Here is a 24,719-nt window from a genome sequence, read left to right on the forward strand (position 1 = left end):
AGCGGATCCGGCAGAGTTCCTGGGCCTGGGGCCGGCTGGGCCCGGACGGGCCCAGACGGGCTGGCCTTTGGCGCGCCTTCGGCGCGCCCGCTGCACCCGTCCGCTGCGCGTCCGGGTGTTACACGTAGTTTTATCCAGAGAAAAGGACGTAGGGAGGTGTGGCCTGGAGAAGTGGGCGTGGCCTGTGAGCAGGCTCGCTCGCTGATGGCGGTGCTTGCAATTTCCTACCCCGTGGCAGCGTTCAGATCGGCTGCACGGGTAATTAGTAACAGGATGAGTGCCCCAACCACCCTGGCAGGTGAGGGAAAGAAGCAAAAATTTTTAAAATCAATTCACACACAATATTTTTTAAAATAACACAATTTCAGACAGAGCTCCCGGCTGTGCCTCAGGAGTACAGATTCTGGGAAGGGCTGGGCGTCGGCGCTTTATATAATCAAAGGGGGCGTGGCCTGGAGAAGTGGGCGTGGCCTGTGGGCAGACTCGCTTTATATAATCAAAGGGGCGTGGCCTGGAGAAGTGAGCGTGGCCTGTGAGCAGGCTCGCTCGCTGATGGCGGTGCTTGCAATTTCCTACCCCGTGGCAGCGTTCAGATCGGCTGCACGGGTAATTAGTAACAGGATGAGTGCCCCAACCAGCCTGGCAGGTGAGGGAATGACAATGCCATTTATTTATCTGTTTTCAAAACCAACACATAAATAAAAATGTTCTCATTTACCATGCCAATAGCTCTAACTTTTTCAAAGGCGAGACCGTTGCATTGTAAATGCTTGTTTGATTATCCTTCCAGGATTCAGACTGGTCCATAAAAACTCTTCCACTACAATATCTGCCAAGTTTACCATGTGCCTTAAGCCATGACTTCACTTCTGGACATAATGATGTTAAACACCATCTGGCATCAGTTCCTATTTTTCAAGTGACTTGATGCTGGTCCAGAGATCTCTTGCTGGTTAATTGAGGAAATTCCTCAATATTTCGACAGCGTCAAATGCTTCCTTGAAATGTTTCCGGGTGTAGGCCATGTGCAGGTGCCAAAAGCTGGTGATGTCAGACCCACAAGGCATCTGCTATGGTGTCTGGGTTCGGAACACAACATTGCATTCTCCAACTTATAGTCCTCTATGTAGTGGTAGGCCATCAGGAAGCAGGAAAACAAGTTGATTTTGGCAAGGCCACAGAGGGAGACTCCAAAGTACTCTCCATTTCCTTCAGGAAAGTCTCCTGTCAGAAAGTGATGTACTAAAAGATCATGTTGTAAGAAATACACAACGTGCCATAGAAAGGAAAAGTCTTTGTCAATGGAACGGTCATGCTCCTGATACCATTTAGTCTCAACACTGTTACCAGATGTCAGACTCCTCTCTGTTTTCCTCTGAGACCAGGATGCTGAAAAAGAGTAGACCTTTGTTTCCGATTCGATCTACTTATCCTGTGCAGGTCAAAGTATTCTCGCTGACTATACTGAATCAATTTATGATAGCTCTGATACACCCTGGACTTCCCTCAATAGGGGAGCATGCAGGCTTGAAACCATGATGGCCCTGACTCCTTCAGCACCTTTTCAGGCTTCTGTATCCAGCACCCAAGAAGAATTCATAGCTTTCCAAGGCTTCATCCCTCGTTCAATTGGTTTCTGAGTAAACCCTGCCTTTGAAGCCGTCAATGTTGGAAGCAATCATTCATGTGGTGGGAAAGAAGATTAAGGCGAAAATCAACTATGTTCCCTTAGCAAAGCACCTTCTTGGGCTCTGACATTCACCCGGACGTAGGATGACGTTCTGCTCAACTCAGATGCCCTGCAATGCCTGAAAATGATTATGGTGAGCAAAAGAATGATTGATTTAAACCAGATCTCCTAACTGGGGTTGAATGTTTTGATTTGTTCTGCATTCCGTCCATCAATTGTGTGTCTCTTGCTTTCTCACCCTAAGTGCGCCTGGTATGCCCAGACGTGGGTTACTGGCTCAGTGTGCCACTGGATCCAAGCTATCCTGGCTGATGAGGGGTGAAACCCAGAAACCGGTCCTAGGATGCTTGTTTCCTGTCCAGGGAGGACCTGGCTTGGCAGTTCAACTGTACTGTTCCCTTGAGGCACATGGTAAAGACCGATTTGCATATGGCCAGGTCTAAACTTGGGTGGCATGGTGAGTAAAAGAATTATGGATTTAACCCAGATCTCTTGACTGCGGGTGAATGTTTTGATTTGTTCTGCATTCCATCCACCAATTCAGTTTCTTTTGAAAATGATTATGGTCACTGTTAGACATGGCATCATTGGCATGAGTCTCCCTTCCATTTTGTCAGATTCCTCTGTTTTTGATATATTTTTGCTGGTTATATGCTTTGGGCACTGTGCCACTGCTATTCAGTGCCACAGTGCAAGTGCTCCCTATGTTAAATTGATGTACTAATTGGTGATTCCATGATTGGGTTATTTGATTTACATGTCAGACCCTAGTACAGTGCACCATGTGTGCCCAGGGCTTGTAAATCAAATGCTGCTGGTGGGCTTGCAGCGCTGGTTGTGCCACCCACAGAAGCAGCTTGTAAAGTGTGTCTCAGGCCTGCCATTGCAAGCCCTGTGGGCAGTCAGTGACTGCCATGTCCACTTGGCAAGTGCACCCACTTGCCAGTCCCTAAACCTTCCCTTTTCTTCATATCAGACACCCCTAAGGTAGGCCCAAGGGAAAGGTGCATTGTAAGTATAAGGTAGGACATGCCCTGGTGTGTGTAGCATATCCTAATAGTGAATTACAGCCATTTTCGTTTTTCACGATTGCAAGGCTACCTGTTCTCCATAGGCCAGAATGGGCAGTTAGATTATTACATTTTATAATCCTAACTGACTCGGGGTAACATGGTAGAAATTCCAATTTGTATGCCTGAACTCAGAATGATAAAATACATCTTTTAGTAAAGTTGGTTTTAACATTCTGTGTTTGAAAATACCACCTTTAGAAAGCAGGTATTTTCTTGTCTAACTATCCAGGGCTGCCTCTGGTAGGTTGTGTATTCTTTGTCTGGAGTTTGAGTGACAGGGCTGGGGGATTCCAGGAGACAGAATGAGTGAATAGGGAAATCTGCATCTAGATGGGATGGAGGAGTTGCACCTGGGACCTGAATAGGGCTGGGCCTTCCCTCCACAATTCTGGCTCCACCCCCTGGGGTGCGGCTGATGTCTCTGGCCTGCACTGTGAAAGAAGAGAAGGAATCATGTCAACAAAGTGTTCCAGGGCTGTGCTTTCCCTCCGCAATGCTGGCTCCACCTACTGTGGGGAGTCTGATGTTTCTTCCCTGCATTATGAAATAAAGGAGTCATGTAAACAGAGTGCTCCAGAACTGGTTTGGACTGGGCAAAGGCCCCTCTGCCTTCAAAGAACAAAGAGAAAAGTAGTATAAATATTGGGACTCAGACCCAAGAACTTTAGATCACTTCTGGGAACAAGACAAACCTTTTGCCAAGGAGAAGAACCAAGGAAGCTGCAGGAGTTTTGGACTGCCCCTCTGCAAGTGTGCTGTTTGCTGGGTTGGCCTGCAGTGGTTTCTTTATTGCTAAGGAAAAGGAGAAGGAACTTTTTAAGGACTTTCATTATCTTACAGAATATTCTCCAAGGGCTTGAACTTGTGCTTGCCTCCTGCTGAAGTCTCATGGACAAAAGACTTCACCTCCAGCCCCCCACTGAATTTCCTTGCTGGGAATTCTATCTGCAGAAGCCTGCGTGTCGCTGGGAGCTGGAAACGCGATGCAACGAGAAGTGCGTCGCCGCCGCAGCTGTAGTCGTCGCATCGCCTGAGAATCGCGCCTCCACCGCATCTCCCAGGAAGCGTGTCTTCGTCAAAGCTGTCTGCTGTCGCATCACCAGAGAAGCGTGACGCCATTGAGAGGGTCGCCATCGCATCGCCAGAGAAGCATGTCGCAGGGCCTGTCGCGGCTCCAAAGTACAGAGTCGTCGCAAGGCTGCCAGGGCGTGAACGCATCCTCTTTGCATTGCCGCATCAAGGGCGCCATCTTCTCGCATCACACCAGGATTGTCGCATGGAGGCACCATCTTGCGCATCGCAACCGGGCCGCAGGCCGGGAACCTACGCATCATCCCCACACCAGTAAGGACCACAACGCATCCCCTACTCTCGCAAGCATTGAAGCGTGACGCATCATCTCCCCCGGAGCACGGAACCGACGCATCTCCCTTTGCGAGCCTTTTGTTTATTTTGCGTTACTCATCCAGGTACTTTTGTGAGAACTGTGTTTAACACCAACTTAAATCAAGCAACTTTTACCATCTTTAAGTACAGTATTGTGGATTTTTATCGTTTGTGGTCTTGTGTTAAGTCTATATAAAGAATACTTATTTTTATAAAAACCTGTGATGTGTCCATCTGTAGTGTTTTCACTGTATTACTGTGTATATTCACAAAGGCTTAACACACTGCCTATGGGATAAGCCTGTCTGCTCATGCCAAGCTACCAAGGGGGTGAGCAGGGGTTATCTAGGAGTGTAATCCCCTTATCCTGACTTAGAAGCAGGGCTCCCTATTTGGACAAAGGTGAATACCATTGCCAACTAGAGACCCCCAGATCTAACATTCCCACAAAGTGATGATTTGCAGGCAAATCTCCTTTTTCCCCACTGGAACACTCTAATACTTGCTTATATCTAGGCTTAAAACATGTGCAGCACTTGGGCACTTCCCTCACCTTTCTGGCTGTGCTTCAGAAGATGATTCCTCGTCTATAACTGTGGTAGGAAAAGCAGCAGAAGCCTTTGAGTAGATCTTGCTTATATGGAAGCACTGTGTAATATTTTGACTGAAATCTTGCAACCCTCCTCTTCAGTGGCAGAGGTGTTGTTTCCATTCAACACATTTCCATAAAAGATAGAGAGGCAAGAGAAACAAACGTGGAGAATCACATTAAACAAATGCTCAAAGATCTGGATTTTTTGTGTGTAATTGCAAGGTACCTGTCATGTGGCGGCTTTCCGCCGTTCCGGGCGCCACAACACACATACAGGCGTCGGGAATACTCACTTCCGGCCGGAAGTGGTATCCCGGTCTATTCCTCCGTCCACTGTTATCGCTTCCGGGGCACTACGCATAAAGGCATGAAGCACCGCTGGATCGGTGCTTCTGATTCCAGATTAGTGCACGGAGCCCAGCAGACGGCGGATGATCGGTTTTGCTCCTCATGACCCCCTGGAAGTTCGCTGCACGACGAGTCACGGTAACGCCTTCCCCGAGCCTGCATGCGTTACGTGACATTTCCTTGCCTCTTGTTTTTTGTACTCTACAGCGTGTGGTGCGCTTGACAGTGCTTCCCCGAGCCCCTAGTGCTCAGACTGCCTTGCGGGGTTCACGGCCACTTGCATCGGTTGTTGAGCGCTGAGAGCGCCGTTTTTGTGGGGACCCGGATTAACCCATTACCTGGCAGCCGCGCAGGAGCGAGCTGCATCACTTTCCTTGAGTTGCCCTTTATAAAGCAGTGACGCAGGTGCGTTGCTGCATTCTCTGTCAGTAAGCGCAGGAGCGCTGTGACACAGTCTTGCTTGTTTTTGCCTTTGCTTTTGGCAGTTGCGCAGGAGCGCTACTGCTAGTGACCTGACACGTGAAGCGTAGGAACACTGCTGAACTTTCGCATGTGACGCAGGAGCGTTGCTCAAACATGCAATGGGCCGCGCTATAGCGCGTACCCTGGAGTCCTAGTATTGTTCACTTCCGCGCAGGAGCGCCTTCTTATTGTTTGTTTGTACTTGGTGGTTCTTGCGCAGGAGCACGTTCTTTCATTTCTTCTCCAAGGCACCTGGACGCTACGTCGCTGACCTCTTCCTTGGTTCCTGTACGTGTGTCTTGGTGAGTACCGGAGCCAGGGGCTCCTTCCTGCATGTGTGTTGTGAGGTGTTGTGCTGCAGGAGTAGGACCACGTCCTAACCTGGTCTTCTCTTGTTCCCTCAGCTGTGCCACGTCCCTACCCTACCTCCCATCTACCAAGGCCACTCCTCTTGCTTCTTTGGCCCCCATCCCTGGATCCATCCAATCCGTGACGGGTGTTATTCCCCGTGGGGGTTGTTTGGAAACAGGGGCGGTGGTTCCTGTCGTCTCTGCAGAATCGCTTCGCAAGCCCAGGTGAGTCTTGTGGGGCGCTTGACAGTACCGCAGCCAATGCATTTCACCTTATAAAGGGTTCATCAGGGCTGCAAACACAAAGAACCTATATATGTCACAAATAAATGGAAACAAAAATGGTGTATTACCAAGAAACTAGAAATGTAACTGTTATTAGTTTTGTGCAATGCACTTTGCACAGGCCTTACTTCAGGCTTTTCTGATAGAGAGATCTAGCTGCAGATTCCTTGGCTTTCCCCAAGGCGTCGGACGGGATCCAGAAGTTTTGTTTGTGAGCAGTACCCCTGCCCCAGTACACAAGAAGTCGAAATGCGATTTGACTTCTCTTCCGTCGGCCCACGCAACTAAGAAACATCTGTGTTTGAGGCCTGGCTCCTCGGAACCTGTGCCTGGGCCAACTCCACGTCTCCTCAGTTTTCCGGGAGCCAGAGCGACCCCTGCTCAAAGAAAGGAATTTTAGGAGACCATGCACCTCATTTTTGAGCAGTCCAACCCCTCTGGCATGCCCTTGAGCCCTGCAGGGTCGGAGGGGTTCCCTATCTGGTTCCATGCTCGCTGCTCTGATAGGCTGCAATGGATTTAGTCATCGATCCATACCAGCGCCACTACAACCTTCCTTGGTGCCGGTCCTGACGCCAATGCTCCCAGCACCGGCAGCCTCATTCTAATTCCAAACGAGACAGGACCACATCGACCGCTGACAGGACCCTCGCATTCCAGGTTGGTGCTTGAGTCCTATTCTGAAGGGTGTTCGGCATAGGGGAGGAATGGGAGCGGTCACTGGACCTTTTAGAATACAAGTACGAGCAGGATATGGACTGCTGTGAGAAACTGAGTGATGCCAGCTGACTGTACACATCTCCAGATACCGGCATGCTTTCTCCCCCTACCGTGGCTTTGGAGGAGGGAGTTACTTATGCAAGGTGGTGCGAAGGGCGGCTGAGCTCCTCGACTTTAGTTTACCCTCAGTGGCAGTGAAGACTAACATCTTGTTGGAGGTGTTGCAACCGGTAATCTTCTGCTCTGAACCTCTATTCTCGTGCAACAAAGCCCTCAACGTTGTCCTTTTTGGAACCTGGTCCAATCCCAGCCCAGGGGCTTCCATGAATAGGATGATTGCCCACCACCACCGCCCTGCTCTAGGAGACCCAGATTTCCTTACCCAATATCCTGCTCCGGGGAGCTTGGTGGTCTAGGCCTCTTATTCCCATAGTGCGTTCACTGACGCTACCCCAGACAGGAACTCCAAGAGGCTGGACAGCTTAGGTAAGAAAATGTTTTCTTCCGCCAGCCTTGCATTGCAGTCAGTGAACAGAGCATGCTTATTGGGCCACTATTACTGCATGCTGTGGGGGAACGGTTGCACAGGTGTTTCCAAAGGTCGTGGAGGAGCCCGGGGCCATTCTCTCCCAAGCAGTAACAGACGGGTGGGAAGCTGCGAAGTTCACCATACACTGTTGCTTGGACACAATCTACTCGATGGGCAGAGCGGTTTTGTCATTAATGGCCCTTATACTCCATGCTTGGTGGAGAACATCTGGCCGTTTGGGGGATGTCCATGCTCCCCTCATTGACATACCCTTTGATGGCACCCGTCTCTTCGGAGATCAGGCAGACTCTGCAGTGGAGCACTTCAAGGACTTGTGGGCTACGGCCAAGTCCTTGGGCATTTCGGCTGCCCCACGTTCCCATTCTGCCTTTTCCTCCGTTTGTGGATACGGCTGGAGCTTTTTAACCCTGTCCCAACCACTGAGCCGCACAAACTTCCCAGACTTTATTTGGACCAGGGCATGGTTCTTACTAGCTTTGGGGGTTGAGTAGCCAGCAGTCTGGTCCAGCTACCACCTCTCCCCCTCCCCAGGGGCTGCAATTCCCCATACCTCTTAATTTTGTCCCTTCACATCAAGGGTGTGCAGTTGGTGGCAGGATTCACCATCACCTGCACCACTGGCAGTCCCTAACATCGGACAGGTGGATTCTTCAGATAGTAGAAATGGGCTAGTCCCTCCTCTTCACCATACCCCTCTCTCCATGCCTCCATCTTATGTCTGGCTGATAGAAGATCTATCACTGCTCCGCTGGAAGTCATGGGCCGCTTGGCCAAGGGAGCCATAGAAAGGGTACTGGTGGCAGAAGTAGGCTGTATTTGCTATTCCCCCTAATTTCTGGTTCCAAAAAAAGGACAAGGGCCTTTGTCTCATCGTAGACCTCAGAGCCCTCAACTACTTCGTCAGAATGTAGACATTCAAGATGCTCATATTGGAGCAGGTTTTGTCTGCCCTGGTCCTAGGATACTGGATGGTAGCGTTGGGCTTGCAGGATTCCTGTTTTCACATCCCCGTCCTGCTTGCCTATCAACGTTTATGTGCAGTTTACGATAGGCTACAAACATTTTCAGTTCACTGTGCTCCCTTTTGGACTTACCAATGCCCCTTGCATGTTCACCAAGGCGTGGCGGTGGTCGCAGCTCATCTGTGCAGATCCGGGGTGCCAGTCTTCCCTTGTGTCGACGAATGGCTGCTGAAGGCGGGCTCACCCCAGGCTGTCGTCTCCCTCCAGGCTACGACAGACCTCCAGCATTTGCTGTGGTTTACTATCAACGTGGTGAGGTCACTTATGATTTCCGCTCTGATTCATCTGAGCTGTTCTGGACATTTAATTTTCGGGCTTATCATCCTAAGTGGCTAGTCCAGGATATTCGGGCTACGACATCCATGTTTCAGCCTTTTCCTGGATTTCAGTGAGACGGACTCTGAGGCTGCTGGGCCTCATGGCCTTCTGTATTCTGCTTATGACACAAGCCAGGTGGCATATGCAGGCTCTGCAGCGGGACCTGATCTTCCAGTGGGCGCAGCATCAGAGGAATCTCTCCAACATGGTCCAGATCTCAGAGGGAGCTGTAAATGAACTGCAATGGTGACTAACAAACCACTATTGGGTCAGAGATAGACCCCTCTCCCTTCCTGAACCAGATCTCACAGTAGTGACAGATGTGTCACTCCTTGGATGGGGCAGCATCTGAGAGAGGTGGAGATCAGAGGACTCTTGTCTGACAGAATCGGACTCTGTTGGAGCTCCGAGCGATCTGATTGGCATTGAAACCTTTTCTACCCTCCCTCAAGGAAAGGCTGGTTCAAGTGATCACGGACAATACCACCGCCATGTGATAGTTCAACAAACAGGGTTAAGTGGGGTTGTGGACCATTTGTCAAGAGGCCATGCATCTCTGGACATGGCTGGAACAGCAGGACTTTTCCCTAGTGGTTCAACACCTGGCAGGGTCCCTGAACGCCCGTACGCACAAACTCAGTGGCCAGTGCCTAGCGCATCACGAATGGCATCTTCACACAGAGGTGGCACAAGGTCTCTTTCAAAGGTGGGGAGAGCCTTTGTTAGATCGGTTTGCCTCTGTGCAATATCAGCAGTTTTGCGTGCTGGAGTTCCAAGTCAGCTCTCACTCTGAGACGCCTTTTGTCTCGAGTGGAGCTCAGGCCTCCTTAACACCATTCCGCCATACCACTGTTGCCCTCTGTTCGGTTTTGAACGTGGCTTCTCACCAATAAGCCACACCCAATCACTGCACTCCCACCTGGGAGGCAAATATATCATTACACCTTTGAATAATATACACTTTAAAATGTCTTACCACCCCGGGCACAGAAAGACTGCAACACAAAACAAACAGCACCTTTTGAAAATGAGTTTTATTTAACAAAATGCGAAGACTATCACTTTTAGAGTAAGGCTTGGAGTTTATTACATAATACTCTCTAAACAAAGGCTGTCTCAGATACCAAATGCATTAGATTCAAATATATGTAGCAAACTTATAATCTAAAGGCATGAATAAATAACTGAGTAAACTTATAATCTAAATGGCATGAATCAATAATTATACTGATTAATAAAATATAAGATAAGATACACTGGACCTCCTGCAAGAGATCAGAAATAATATATATATATATATATATATATATATATATATATATATATATATATATATATATATATATATATATATATAGATAGATAGATAGATAGATAGATAGATAGATAGATAGATAGATAGATAGATAGATATATATATAGATACCTCCCACACCACAAAGAAAACACCTCAAACGATCACAGCCACTGGCTCACATCACAATAGCAATAACCACAAAACTCAATACATCGCCTGATTCATACACTGCCCACTTCTGGCCGGGGGAAGTCTTCACACAGCCGGGGTTCAGAGCTCAGCAATCAGGGTTCAATCCGAGATAGACACGTCTGCCCTCACTGTGAATCCAAACTCCCAAACTTCCACCAGACCAGTGGAGGCTCTCCCTTTTAACGCCTTCGAGCTGAGCTCGTCATGAGCTCGTCATGAGCCAAGGTGCTCCGGTGCTCATGATGAGCTCAGCTCGTCATGGCCCGTGGAACGCTCTGGTGCGGGGAGAATTCCCCCGCTGTGCTGAACGTTCCACAGAGCCAATGCACCTGTGACAAGCTGAGCTCGTCATGAGCACAGGAGCGCCGTAGCTCATGACGAGCTCAGCTCGTCATGAGCATGCGGGCGCTGTGCGTGCCCCCCTACCCATCAGCGCTGCGGGGGAATAACCCCCGCAGCGAAGGGGCTAATAAAAGTGGAACCGTTGGTCGAAGCTTCTAGCAAGCCTCGCCTCCTTTTCCCATCAGATTCCGTACCACTCTGTGCCAAGGACACAGCATCAACTGATCAGCCTTTGCTATGACTTCGACAAGGAGCCTGTACATTCCTCCGATAAGAACCGGTTTCCTCCAGTCAGAAAAGTGTGAAAACAGGAGGAAAGCAAAACATGCCCTTTGCAGCTCTGCAGCTTCGTTTAGGACAGAAAGGCCCAATGCAAGATGGAATTGAAAAGCAAGATGACATGAGAGCATGTCAAAGGCATTAGTCAGCACTGCCATAAAGCAAGGTAAAGTCAGAAAACAGAATGGTCAAAGCCAATAGTAAGAACTCATAATTCTCACCAATGCACAATACAATACACATTCCTACACAACCGCACACCTTCAAATACACATCCCACACGCTCTGCTCTTGGCAAGACTGTTCCACTCCATAACAGCTCCCACTGAAAGACAGCAAAATTACAGAACAGAACAGAAGAGAAGCAGGCAAATCCAGGACCATCCTACATTAAGGCTAGGGGTAAAATAACACACTAAAATCAATTAAAATAGTGGTAGTTGGAGGTCATCATAGGGGGCCAGACTACAAAAGTGTCTCTTTCACTACAAGTTCTCAAGAAGATCAGATACGACAAGTCATTGTTGTGGCTCCAGACTTGGCACAGAGTGTCTGGTACCCCAACCTTCTGCACATGGTCATCGATCAGGCTGCCCCTTCAGGAGGATCTTATGTCGCAGCAGCAAATGAGGGTCCTCCACCCAAACCTGTTAACGCTTCACCTTCTTGCATGGAGATTGAACAACAGCAAATGATAGCTTTTGACCTTGCTCCCAAAAACTGTAATGTTATTCTGGCAGTCGGGCGTCCCTCTGCCAAAATGGTATATGCCTGACAATAGAAGTTTGTATCATATTGTACAGAAAAGTATATTGGCCCTCGATCTGCCTCTCTTTCTGATGTTTCACTTTTTAATTTGACCCTTGCCCAGCAGCACTCTGCTCTGGGCACTTTAAGAGGGTATATCTGAAAGAGACACATTAGTGATAGATTCCTTACCTTAGAATATCCGCAGGTGTCAGACTGGATCCGGAAGTTTTACGTCAGCAGTACCCCTGCGCGTCGGCAGGTGGAGTCATGCGGCTTCGCGTCCTTTGCTGGCGTCGTAAGCGCCTAGATTACGTCAAGGAGACTACTTAGGCGCCACCCATGCGCGCTGACGTCAGGTCTTTCTTTTTCCTCGCCAGCAAACGCAGATCCGGTTAGAGCACGTAACCTAGTCACTGTTTGACAAACTGGTTTGGGTCTTTTATCTCTCCTCTTTTTGAGTCTTTGACTCCTGCGGCCAAGTAGGGATGACTGGATTTAAATCCTGTGGGGCCTGTTGCCATACGATGTTGGTGGCGGACCCCCTTGACGTTTGTCTCTACTGTCTGGACCACGACCATGACTCTCGGTCATGTCCAGACTGTCTGGCCATGGCTCAGAAGGCTTTGCGGAAGCAGTCCTGAAAGCTGCTGGAGGCCCGGCAGTCGTCTCTGCGCCTTTCTAGGTTCAGGGGTCGCTCAAGGGACCGTCTGCGGAGCCATCATCATCCCTCCGCGGGGTCCAAGTGTTCGCCCTCGGAATCGGGTGAGAGACGTCACAAGAAGAAAATCGAAGAAGCGTGTTCGCTCTCAGACATCCCCCCGTCGGTCTTCGGATGTGGACGAGGGGGCCAGGGGTTCTTCCCCTGCGTCTCTGTTACAGCCTAGGAGTCTCATGGCCTACCCACCTATCCTAGTCCGTCGGCGACTCCGAGCTAGTTGTGAGAGTTTCTTGCTGCCATGAGCCGCCTTTTCAGGCCAAGGGCTCCCGCCGGGACGCGTTAGGGCGCACAGTCGCAATGGAGGGCCCTTGCTCGTTGTCAGTGGCTCCGGCGCCGCAAGATCCTCTGTCGGTGGCTCCGGCCCCGGTGCCCCAGGGCCCTCTGCCGGTGGCCCCGGCGCCCGTTACGGCTCCTTTCCTAGTGCCGGCGTGGACTCCGTTCGTTCCGCCTCTACCCTTGCCCGAATTTCTGGGCAATTTTGCGCCAGCTTTGGACCCAAATTGGGACATGGAACCGGATCGGCGCCGTTCTGGGCTCCGTTCCCCACCCAGTTGGAGCATTTGTTTACCCCTGTGCCTCCCCCGCCGCTGCCTCCTGTGCCTCGGGCCGTGGAGGAGGGGGATGACTAGGAGGAGTCGGAGGACCATCTTGCACGGCAGTGCGAGTCCAAAGATGAGTGGGCAGAGGAGTCAGAGAATGCAGGTGGCCTTGACCTCTCCTCTGAGCCAAGTTTTATGTCTCCTCCCACTGTCATGGAGGAAGGCGCCACTCATTCTGTGGTGCTCCATAGAGCAGCTGAGGCCCTTGACCTCGATCTGCCTACTGTCTCTCAGAAAACAAACCTCCTTACTGAAATGCTTCAGGTGGCGGCAAGTTCTACAGAACTTCTGCTTCCATTCAATGAGGCCTTGACGGATGTTTTGATCGGCACATGGTTTAGACCAGCCACGGGGGCTCCTGTGGACAAGAACGTGGCCCGGCATCATCGCCAGGTACCGGGTGACCCTGTCTTTTTGACTAATCATCCGACTCCGGAGATCCTGGTCATTCAGGCCTCCACTTCCCAAAGTGCGTTCGCTACACCCTGCCAGATAAGGATTCGAAAAAGCTGGAGCAGTTTAGAAAAAAGTTATTTTCCTCTGCCAGCCTGGAGCTGTGTTCAGTCAACACGGCATGCCTTTTGGGCCGCTACTCCCACGTGGTGTGGGACACATTGGCGCAGACACTGCCCCAGGTTCAGGCTGTCCTTTCCCAAGCTGTTGCCGAGGGTAAGGATGCCACCAAGGTCGCCATTCGGTGTGGGTTGGACACCGCGGACTCTTTAGGGAGAGCGATCTCCACAACAGTGACCCTGCGTCTCCATGCCTGGCTGCGGTACACTGGGTTTTCGGGAGATGTCCTGAGTTCCCTCATGAACATGCCCTTTGATGGTACTCGCCTGTTTGGCGATAAGGCAGACCGTGTGCTGGAACGTTTCAAGGACTCTCGAGCTACGGCCAAGTCCTTAGGTCTCTCCACCACACACCCGGCCACGTCTACCTTTTGTTCCTTTCTTGGCCACGGAAGGGGTGCCTCCGCACGTTCAGTCAGCCAGAAGCCTGCACAGAACCAAAATTAGATGCGGCCGCCGGTGTAGAGGTCGCCGTGGCGGCACTGGGGGCCTAACAGGCAGATCAGTCCACCTCCGCCACTGCAGCATTCGCCTCATAGACTTCCTAGTCCGAGCCTTGGGGTGAACTCCACGCCTGTGGGCGGCAGGATTCAACATCACCTCACCTGCTGGCATCCTGTCACTTCGGACAGGTGGGTGCTGCAGATTGTCCAAAGCGGTTACTCCCTCCACTTCGAGTCAACACCCCCTCCCCAGCCATGCCACCTCAGTTCCTCCGCATGTCGGAGGATCACTTTGCGCTTCTCTCGCACAAAGTTACAGCCCTCCTGGCCAAAGGGGCCATCGAGCGTGTTCCTGGGCCAGAAGTAGGATATGGTTGTTATTCCCACTACTTTCTGGTCCCCGAAAAGGATAAAGGGGGCCTTCGACTCATTTTGGTCCTCAAGATCGTAAATTGCTTTGTCCGGAAGGAGAGGTTCAAGATGTTGTCTCTGGCTCAGGTCTTGGCTGCCCTCTACCCTGGACACTGGATGGTAGCGTTGGACTTGCAGGACACATATTTTCACCTCCCCGTCCTGCCGGTCCACCGGCGCTACCTGCGCTGCATGGTAGGCCAAGAGCATTTTCAGTTTGCTGTGCTCCCCTTCGGCCTTACCAGTGCCCCTTGGGTGGTCACGAAAGTGACGGCGGTGGTCGCGGCTCATCTGCGCAGGTCAGGGGTGACAGTCTTCCCCTACCTCGACGACTAGTTGTTGAAGGCGGGCTCACCCCAAGCAGTCGTCTCCCACCTTCAGAATACGGCAGACCTCCTGCATTTGTTGGGGTTCTCCATCAATGTACCGAAGTCGCACCTGAGTCCCTCTGAGAAGCTCCCCTTCATCGAAGCGGTTCTGGATTTGACTCTGTTTCGGGTTTATCCTCCCGAGCAGAGTCTGGGATATTCAGGCTATTATTCTGATCTTTCAGCCTCTATCCCGGGTTTCAGACAGGATGACCCTCCGGCTCCTGGGCCTGATGGCCTCCTGCATCCTGTTAGTGCAACATGCCAGATGGCATATGCGGGGTCTGCAGTGGGACCTGACGTTTCAGTGAGCACAGCATCAAGGCAACCTGTCCGATCACGTCCAGATCTCGAAGGACACTGCCCAACAACTGCAGTGGTGGTCAACGAATCGCGATTGGGTCAATGGCAGATCCCTCTCCATTCCCCAGCCGGAGCACACAGTGGTGACTGATGCGTCCCTCCTGGGATGTAGAGGCTATTTGGGAGATGCGGAGACAAGAGGCCTCTGGTCTCCGGCGGAGTTCCGGCTCCATATCAACCTTTTGGAGCTTCGGGCGATCCGACTTGCACTGAAGGCATTCCTTCCCTCTGTCTGGGGAAGTGTAGTGCAGGTGTTCACGGACAACACCACCGCAATGTGGATATGCAACAAACAGGGCGGGGTCGTGGACCCTATGTCCGGAGGCTCTGCGCCTCTGGACATGGTTGGAACATCAACCTTGGTTTTTTCAACTTCTGGTAGGTTCTCTGAACGCCAGGGCAGGCGAACTCATCAGCCTGTGCTTGATGGATCACGAATGGCATCTGAATGTGGACGTGGCGCAATGTCTCTTTCAGCAGTGGGGAGAGCCTTGGTTAGATCTATTCACCACCGAAGAGAATGCGCAATGTCATCAGTTCAGCGTGTTGGAATTTCCAAGGTGGCACTCGCTCTGCGACGCTTTTCATCGAGAGTGGAGTTGCGGTCTGTTGTACGCCTTTCTGCCTATACCACTTCTGCCCAGAGTGCTGAAGAAGATTCGGCGCAACCGGTCCCAAGTTGTCCTTGTGGCTCCGGATTGGGCAAGAAGATACTGGATCCCGAACTATTCAGCATGGCGATTGATCCCCAGATCCAACTGTTTCTTCAGGAGGATCTTCTGTTGCAGCAGCAGGGGACGATCCACCACCCGAACCTGCTTGACCTACCTTCTCTCTGTATGTAAGTCTTCCTTTGTGAATAGATTTCTTAAAGGTCTTGCACAGATGTTCCCATCTTCCCCTCTCATTATGCTTCAGTAGGACCTTAATTTGGTTCTCCCATTTTTGGTGTGTCCTCCCTTTAAGCCTTTACACAATTGTCCCCTCAGGCTGTTCACCATCAAAACAAAATTTCTTGTGGTAATTACATCGGGCTCGAGGGTGAGTGCGCTGCAGGCTTTTTTATCCAAGCCTCCCTTCCCATCAGGTTTTATGACAAACTGGTGCTTCACACTAGGGCCTCTTTCCTGCCAAAACCATTTCATTTCTGCGACCCTGCCCACTTTCTATGCTTCTCCACATCCCTCTAAAGATGAGGAGCGATTCCACCATCTGGACCTAAACAGAGAGTTGTTCTTCCTTGACCGCACAATAGAGTTCCAGTGGACAACCAACTCTTCGTGGGTTATGTTGAGGTGAAAGGTCGGGCAGTGCAGAGGCGGACCATCTCTCAATGGATCATTCTGTGCATCAAGATCTGCTACGCACTGTCCAAGAAGCAGCCTTCTGAAGGCTTGAGATCTCATTTCACTAAAGCTAAGTCTGCAACCATTCCGCTAACCTGTGCAGTTCTGCGTCGAAAGGTGGCGTTGGTCGACTCTGCGTTCGTCGTTGGTGTCGTGGTTGCCAGGATGACGTCGCAGGAGCTACTTATACGCCGCCCTCCTGCGCTGACATCAGTCCTTTCTTTTTCTGCGCCAGCCAGCGTAGATCCGCCAAGAGCAGTACCTCCAATCACTTTTAAACTGACTTTTTGTCGACCCCGTTTTTGAGTCTTCGACTCCTGGTGCACGTCAGGGATGCCCGGCTTCAAGGCTTGCGATTCCTGTAGCCGACTGATGCTGGTGACGGATCCGCACCGCATGTGCCTATTCAGCCTGGAGTGCGATCACAATCCAAAGTTATGCTCCGGCTGCCAGACCATGAATCCAAAGTCTTTGCTGGAGTGGTCCCGAAAGCTTCTTTTTTTTTATTTTTTTTTAATAGCTTTTTATTTATTTATTTATTTATTTTTTGGAGACCTTTATTGTACCGTTAGACATTACACATCTTTTGGCCTACAACCCCTGGGGCCGGCCGCAACAGTCTCTCTCGTGTGCAATAATATCTAAGTCACACAGCCCATGTGCCGACAACCCGGGGGTACGGCGGCGTTGTAACTCAATGTGTACATTTGGTTCGCGTTCAGGATGCGGATTCGTGTAGGTCCGAATTTATATTTTCATAACATTAAACTGTATTTTTTAAAGGTGTTCAAAAATTATTTTTGTTAAGTAAAGAAACAAACACGGTCAGTAAGTTACATTAATCTCGACTCCGTTGCAGCACCAGTAATACATCTGTAATTTATACATTTCTCACAGTTATAGCCACTTGAAAGACAGTTTAGTCTGTCTTCTGAGCCGAGCTGTGGGACATGGGGAGGCTCGCATATGTTTCCCCTAAAGTCGTTCCATCTTGACCATACTTCTCCCCATTTGCGGGGGCACCCTCTTGCTATATATACAGTCTTTTCTCACAGCATGCACCAATCCATGTCGCTTTGCCAGTCTATCAGTGTCGGTGGATTGGAGGCTCCCCACAGTCTAGCAATGTTTCTCTTTGCCACCATCTGCCCAAGTGTCACCCAGATTTTCCCCTTTGGAGATAGGTCCGTGGGCTCCCAAATATTCAGGAGTCATCTCTTAGCTTCAAGGCGGATCTCGACTTCCCACACCTCCCGCATACATTGCACCACTCGTCTCCAGTATTTTTGCACCTTCGGGCAGTCCCACAGTATATGAAAGAAGGTGCCTGTCCCTCCACATCTACTTCTGCAGAGCCCTTCTCCTCCCCATTGCTTGAAGCCTAGTACATGAGATATACACTCTGTGAAGAATTTTCAGTTGGATTAATCGCAATCTGCCCGAGATCGCCACCTCCCATGGGGAGGCAAGAGCATACATCCATTCTTCCTCATCTATCTCTAGCCCGTGAGCGACCCATTTCTCTTTTAGGGGAAGGAGCGTGTCAGGGGGATTATTGATTAATTTTTTGTACGTGAGAGAGATGGCGTGTTCTGGGATGTGCCCGTCCAATAATCTGTCTTCTAGTGGGGAGGTCTGAGGAAATGCCGTCTCTGGTGGAATGTTCGCCTGCAGGGAGTGTCTCACTTGCATGTACCTGAAATGTTCGGTATGGGCTAGGTCGTATGTTTCTTGCAAGTGGGTGAATGTGTGGATTCCTTTAGGGCCCCAGAGGTCTCTTATTTGTGAGATTCCTATCAGGTCCCAGTTACGGAACCCCTTGGTGTGCCCCAGGTTGCCAAGTTTTTCGGAGGCCCAGAGTGGAGTTGATATAGTGAGGACATCTGACCACCCTAATTCCCGCTGAGCAATGTGCCATAGCTGTACTGAGTGTTGAGTCGGTCCCATGAGTTGTTGTGTACCTGGCTTGGAGTAGAGTGCGACCTCATAGTTACCCCCCAGAAGTAGCCATCTGTCCATCCCGTACCCGGGGTCGTTTCCGTCACTATATGTTCCTTGGTTGATCGCCGCGAGGTGGGCGGCCCAGTTATATTTGCAGATGTCAGGGAGGGCGATTCCACAGTCGTACCACCCCAATGTGAGTTTGCGCAGTGCGATTCTAGGCGCCCCTGCCCACAGGAGGTCACGTTGTGCCGTTTCGACTGTTGCAAAATACGATTTGTGTACTAGGTCAGGGTAGTTCTGTAAAGCATAGAGAAATCTTGGCAGCACCATCATCTTAAAGAGGGCCGCTCGGACCAGCAATGACAATGTAAGTTGCTGCCAGGATTTAGCGTCTCGTTGGAGCCGTCGTAGAGGTGGCAATAGATTTCTTTCGTACAGCAGAGTCTTGTCTGTGGAAACAAAGACTCCTAGATATTTAAAGCCGTCCTCCGCCACTGTTATGTGACAGGTGGCAGGGAGCCTCGGAGGGGCCCTGTGGAGTACGTACAGGTGGGATTTGCTCCAATGTATCCAAAATCCGGAGTTTCGTCCGAAGCTCGTGAAGATGTCAAGCGCCGCCATGATAGATCTACGCTGCCTGGAGAGGTACAGAAGGATGTCGTCGACGTATAGGGAGATCTTGTCCTCCCATCCTTCCGTCCAGGCTATCCCTTTAAGGTAGACATCCTGTCTTATCCAGCCCGCAAGCGGTTCAAGGGAGAGTGCGAATAAGAGGGGAGCGAGAGGGCAACCCTGTCTAGTCCCTCTATCAAGGGAGAAGATCTCGGATGCCTTACCATTTACCACCACCTGGGCCAGCGGTTCAGTGTAAAGGAGACGGATCCATGATATAAAATTCGGCCCAAAGCCCAATTTACGAAGTACCGCGATCATGTAGGGCCACTCTATGGTGTCAAATGCCATGGTGGCGTCAAGAGAGACCACTACCGCATCTTCTTGCAACCTGTGTCATTGCCCGAGTACCCCGTTAAGGCGTCCTATGTTAAGTGCGGTGTTGCGGTGAGGCATGAACCCTGATTGATCCGGATGGACCAGGGTAGGTAGGACCGACTGAAGTCGATTTGCCAGTGTTTTGGCCAAGATTTTGGGCTCCGGGTTAAGCAGCGAGATCGGCCTGTATGAGGCACAGGACTCTCTAGGTTTTCCCTCTTTAGGTATTGCCACTATAGTCGCTAGGCGTTGGTCCCGTGGCAACAGTCCCGCCTCTTTGCTTTTATCGAACATGTGTTTTAGGTGTTTACTAAGTGCATCCGGCTTTAGTGTGTAGAGCTCTATTGGGAGGCCGTTTGGTCCTAGGGCTTTGCCCGAGCGGAGGTCGATGATTGCACGTTGTAGCTCAGTGACTTCGAGCGGGCTCTCAAGGGCTTCTCGGGCTTCTTCCGACAGGCAAGGCATTCGGATGTCTGTCAGGAGGGCTACCGAGTCCTCCTCTGGACGGTCAGACTCCCGCCTGTAAACCTTTTTATAGTGTCGTGCAAATTCAGCCACTATCTCCCGGGGTTCGGTTACAACAGTCTCTGAGGTTGTTTGGATTTCTGGCACTACTCTATTGGCCTGTTGTTTTTTATCGAGCCATGCTATAAGTTTCCCAGCTTTGTCGCCCTGGTCATATAGCCTTCCCATCTTATGTCTGGCTACTGTTTGAGCTTCCTGCATAACTACTTCCTTATATTCTACTGTTTTGAGCTGCAGTCTATGTTGTACGTCAGTTGCCCCAGTTTCACACACCTCCCTCTCCAGCACCGCCAGATCTGCTTCCATGGTGGCTACCTGCTTTTCCTTATCTGTTCGCTTTACTGCGATGTCCGATAACGCCTCCCCCCTAATCACGGTTTTAAAGGCCTCCCATAGGGTAACTGGGGATTCCACCGACCCTACGTTATTGTCAAAGTATTGGGTAATTACCTTAGTTAGCTTCCTCCTAGTCTCCTCATTCTGTAAGTGCCAAGCGCTTATTGGTGCGATGCAGCCCTCACACAGAGTCCCGAATGTTATATGTGTAAAAACTGGCGAGTGGTCAGATATGCCAACGGTAAGGTGCGTTGCTTCTTGTACCGTTGTCGTGTTGTAGTAGAGTGAGGATTTAGTCATGGCGGGAGAATGAGCGATGTGGCCCGGAAAAGAAGGTGAAGTGAGTATCTGCTGGATGTAGCAGCCGCCAGACGTCTGTGAGCCCGAAGGCTTCTAAGAAGTCCTCCAGCCATTTCTGCCCTTGTGGTATGTCTCTGGGAGGATACCTGTCCAGGGTGTCTGACACTACAGCATTATAATCTCCTCCCATTACCAATTGACCGTCAGGGAGGGAGAGTAGCAGTTTGCCCAGATCTGTGTATGCTTGAGTTTGGAGGTCAGGTGGGATGTATACAGAGAGCAGGTTCAGGTGATAACCTTCCCATCTGCCGGACACTACTGCAAAGAGGGTCGGACTCAGTGTGGTCTATGTGAAGGGGCAGTGAGCGGCGCAACAGGATCCCTACACCCCTGGAGCCTGAGGTGAAGCCAGAGTGAACTGCAAGGGTATACCCCCACCTGTTGAGGGCCTGACATGTGTTCTCCATGAGGTGTGTTTCTTGTAGCAGGACTGCGTCCGGCTGGTACCTTTTAATGAAATGCAGGACTATGGTGCGTTTGAGTCTGTCTCCTAGCCCGTTGACGTTCCAGCTCAGCACTTTGAGACTTTTTTCCCATCTCCTAGCCATAACCGTTGCTGTGTGAAATGACTTGTACCTGCATTATGGTGCCCGGATCGATTCTGACATTACGAACTACACATGACCGTAAAACCTTCCCAACTCCCCTGCCCTCCCAGCTACCCCCCCAACATTCATGTTTAATGCAAACATTGATCATTACTGCAGTTGTGGAACCTCCCTTTCCCTTCCCCCCCAACTTCGTGTATTGTACCCTCCCTCCCCCGTAAAACAGTCCCCGCCCACCCTGCTCTCTGCTCTGTGGGTTCTCAAACTGCCCACCACCCCAATTAGCAGAGCGCCTGTCACCCAACCCTACCCCGGAGAGAGAGGCAAGCCCCCTTCCAAGGAACTTCTTGTGGGAAAACGTTGGCCGGCCCCCACGTTGGCCGCCATTTCCGTGCTGCCCCATTACGTTATTTCCTCAGGTCTGAAGTATTTTGAAATACCAGTAGGAAGTCTCAGAGTCTCAGGTCAGACACAATTACCCACTTACATCAGCACCAACATTACAATGTCTACGTTATACGTTACTGTTCGAAGAGTCACGGCACCAATGTATGTGTCTTCATCTCACTGTGTTGTCCCGGGGCGAGTCCCAACGGGGACTGTTCGACCTGGAACGCCAAGATCGCTGGCTCTGTTCTTCTCCTTCCATTCTCCCAGTTGCTGAACCAGGAGAGGAAGCCCCGGGTTCCCTCCAGTTGTTGACGTCTCTACCTGCCTGTGCCTCCGGCGCCGTGGTGTCCAACCACTCCTGGACCGCCGCCGGCGAAGTGAAGAAGTGGGATTTACCTCCCGAAATTATTTTCAGCTTAGCTGGGAAGAACATCATGTATTTGAATCCTCGTTCACGAAGCGCCGCCTTAACCCCCTGGAAGGAACGTCGTTCCTGCTGGACCTGCAATGTGAAGTCTGGGAAGAATCGGACCGTAGCCCCTTCATGCTGCAGGTCTCCCTGTTGTCAGGCGACCTGGAGGATCGCGTCGCGGTCCCTATAGTTAAGCACTTTAGCGATGATCATTCTCGGTGGGGCCCCTGGTTTTGGCCTGGGGATCGAGGCTCGGTGGGCCCGTTCGATGGTGAAGATCTTCAATAGTCTCTTGGGCTTTAGGTGGCGGAGGATTAGGTCTTCCAGAAACAGCTCTAAGCTGTCTCCCTTCAGTCCTTCCGGTACATCTACCACGCGGATGTTACTCCTTCGGGCCCTCCCTTCCTGATCCTCGAGCTTCATCGCCATTTGTGGTTGTTGGTGAACGAGCTCGTTCATCCTGTCCTCCAGCCGTTTTTCAGTGGCCTGTAGCGTATTTATGTCCCCTTCGTTAGTCTTGGACCGCTTTGTGGTTTTCCCCAGGTCTTCGCGTAGCAAATTTACCTCGATGGAGATCTTGTCAATTTTTGTCTCGAGGTTGGCGCCTAGGGTCTGGATTGCGGTCATGATGGAAGTCAGGGATGGTTCCGTCTGATCCTTACTGTCCTTTGCCGCCCAGACGGATTGCTGTTGCGTTCTCGCCACTGCATATTGGTCCAGCTTGTTAGTTTGGGTCACCATGCCCCCTTTGGGCCGCATGGCGGAGCAGGGCACTTTGGTGTTGGGCGTCCGCGCCTCCTGCCGGGGATAGTGGCCTTCTGCGGGCCTCCCCGGCTCAGGATCCGGTCTGTATGGTGTCCGGCGACTGCCTTTGCCACACCTCTCTCACGGGGTATAGCTCCGGGCCCTGGTCCAACCACTGTTGTCTCGCTGCGCCCTGGTTTATACTTCACGCAGGTAGGTCACTCAGTGTTTAGAGGCCGGGCCCCAGGCAACCAGTAGCACCCACTAGCGTTTCGGGCCCTCGTCCTCCGCTGATTGCGGCCGCCTCCGCCCCGCGCCACCAGCAGACCCTCCGGGGTTCAATTTGTCACTGCAGTTATTGTCTTTATGTCCAGCCGGACGCTTCGCCACATGGCTCAGTGTTTGAGGACCAGACAACCCAGGGGCGCAGTCACGGGCGGCCTGTCCGTAACTCGATGGCCACCTCTTGGGAACAGCGCCGGGTCTCAGCCCTTCCCTCGGACCCTCAGGTTACTTCTAGCTCTATGTGCTCGTTTTATGCACGTCGCCCCCTCCAGCCGAGGCCGCGATCTCAGGGCCGCACTTACTTTGCTGACGCCACCTGCGCCGACGCTGCTGCGCGCAGGCCTCGCTCACTGTACAGACCGCAGTCCTGGGCCTCGATTTTGGCGGCTGGCGGCGCTCGGGTTCCACACCTTCACCAGGGGCAGGCCGCTGAAGCTCCGGTCGCGGCGCTTCGCTCCTGGGGGGCCCCCGGGCTCCGCTCCAAAAGCGATTTTGTAGGCACTTGCCCGAGGAAGCTGGGGCGCCGTTGGCAGTGCGCTCCAGCGAGGATATAAGGGTTGGATTTTAGGGGACAGCCACGGTCCCGGCGGAGCTCGGAATTAGGCGGCCATTTCAGACGGCGCCTGGCCACGCAAACCCCCAACCCCCGAAAGCTTCTTGAGGCCTGGCAGTCGGCTCCGCGCCACTCGAGGTCCTGGTCGCGTAGGAGGTCGAGGGACCGGTCGCGGACATTCTTTTTCCAAGTCTTCGCACTCGTGGTCAGGTAAGTCGAAGCACAAGAAGAAGTCGGAAAAGCATCATCGCTCTTCGAATTCTCCCCGTCCATCAGCCGACGAGGGATGCAGGTGGTGCCCCTCCCGCAGCTCCGCGTGCAAAGCGTCAACTACCGGTTTCCCTCCCTTTCCGGGACCTGGAGCCACTCCTGCCCAGCTTCATCAATTTTGCAAAGCAATGCACGCCATCTATGGGCAGACTGACTCCGACGGCACAAATTTGGGCCCTGTGGACTTGGCTGGGGGCCCTGAGCCTTCGACGCAGGCGGCTCCTGAGTCGCCACAGCAGTGTCTCCTTGGATCCAAATCTGAATCTGCGCTGGTCGACCTAGTTACACCTCCCCTGGCGCCGCTTCCACCAGCACCACGTCTGCAGCCAATGCCGGTTGTGTCCCCAGCCAGCGTCGACCCCGGCCTCCACCTCGAGGTAGACACGGAACCGGACCGGCGTCGACCAATGCCGGACCCAGCGCCAACGGGTACTTTTGTGCCCCTGTTCTACCCTGGCTCTTTGATACCAGATTAGCAGCCAGAGGAGGTGGGGGAAAGGAGGGCTGGCATGGGTCTGGAGACCCTCTAACTGACCAGTTGGGATATGAACTGGACTGGAAAAAGGAACTGGGGGGAAGCCACTGGTCTGGATACATCACCAGACCGTGGCATGTTGTCTCCTCCTACCGTGGCTACGGCGGAGGGAGCGTCTTACATTGTGGTGTTGCATAGGGCAGCTGAGGCTCTCCACCTCGAGCTACCTACGGTGGTAGTCGGGAGCTCCTCAGAGCCCCTGCTGCCGTTTAATGAAACCCTCACCGACATCCTTTTGGGCACCTGATCCAGGGCCAATACAGTGGCTCCTGTGGATAGGATGGTTGCCCGACACCACCGCCCTGCTCTGGGCGACCCACTTTCCTCTCCCAACACACCCCGCCCATGAGA

The 24,719-nt window shown here is 51.8% G+C and overlaps 1 protein-coding gene across 1 annotated transcript in view; it reads left to right on the forward strand.

The window, feature by feature from the left end:
• The window catches only part of DIAPH1 (diaphanous related formin 1), a 1,314,985-nt gene that overhangs the window by 1,230,178 nt on the left and 60,088 nt on the right, over positions 1-24,719 (forward strand). The gene's annotated exons all lie outside the window — the stretch shown is intronic.

The sequence above is a fragment of the Lissotriton vulgaris genome, chromosome 7, assembly GCF_964263255.1.
Source record: "Lissotriton vulgaris chromosome 7, aLisVul1.2, whole genome shotgun sequence".
NCBI lineage: Eukaryota > Metazoa > Chordata > Amphibia > Caudata > Salamandridae > Lissotriton > Lissotriton vulgaris.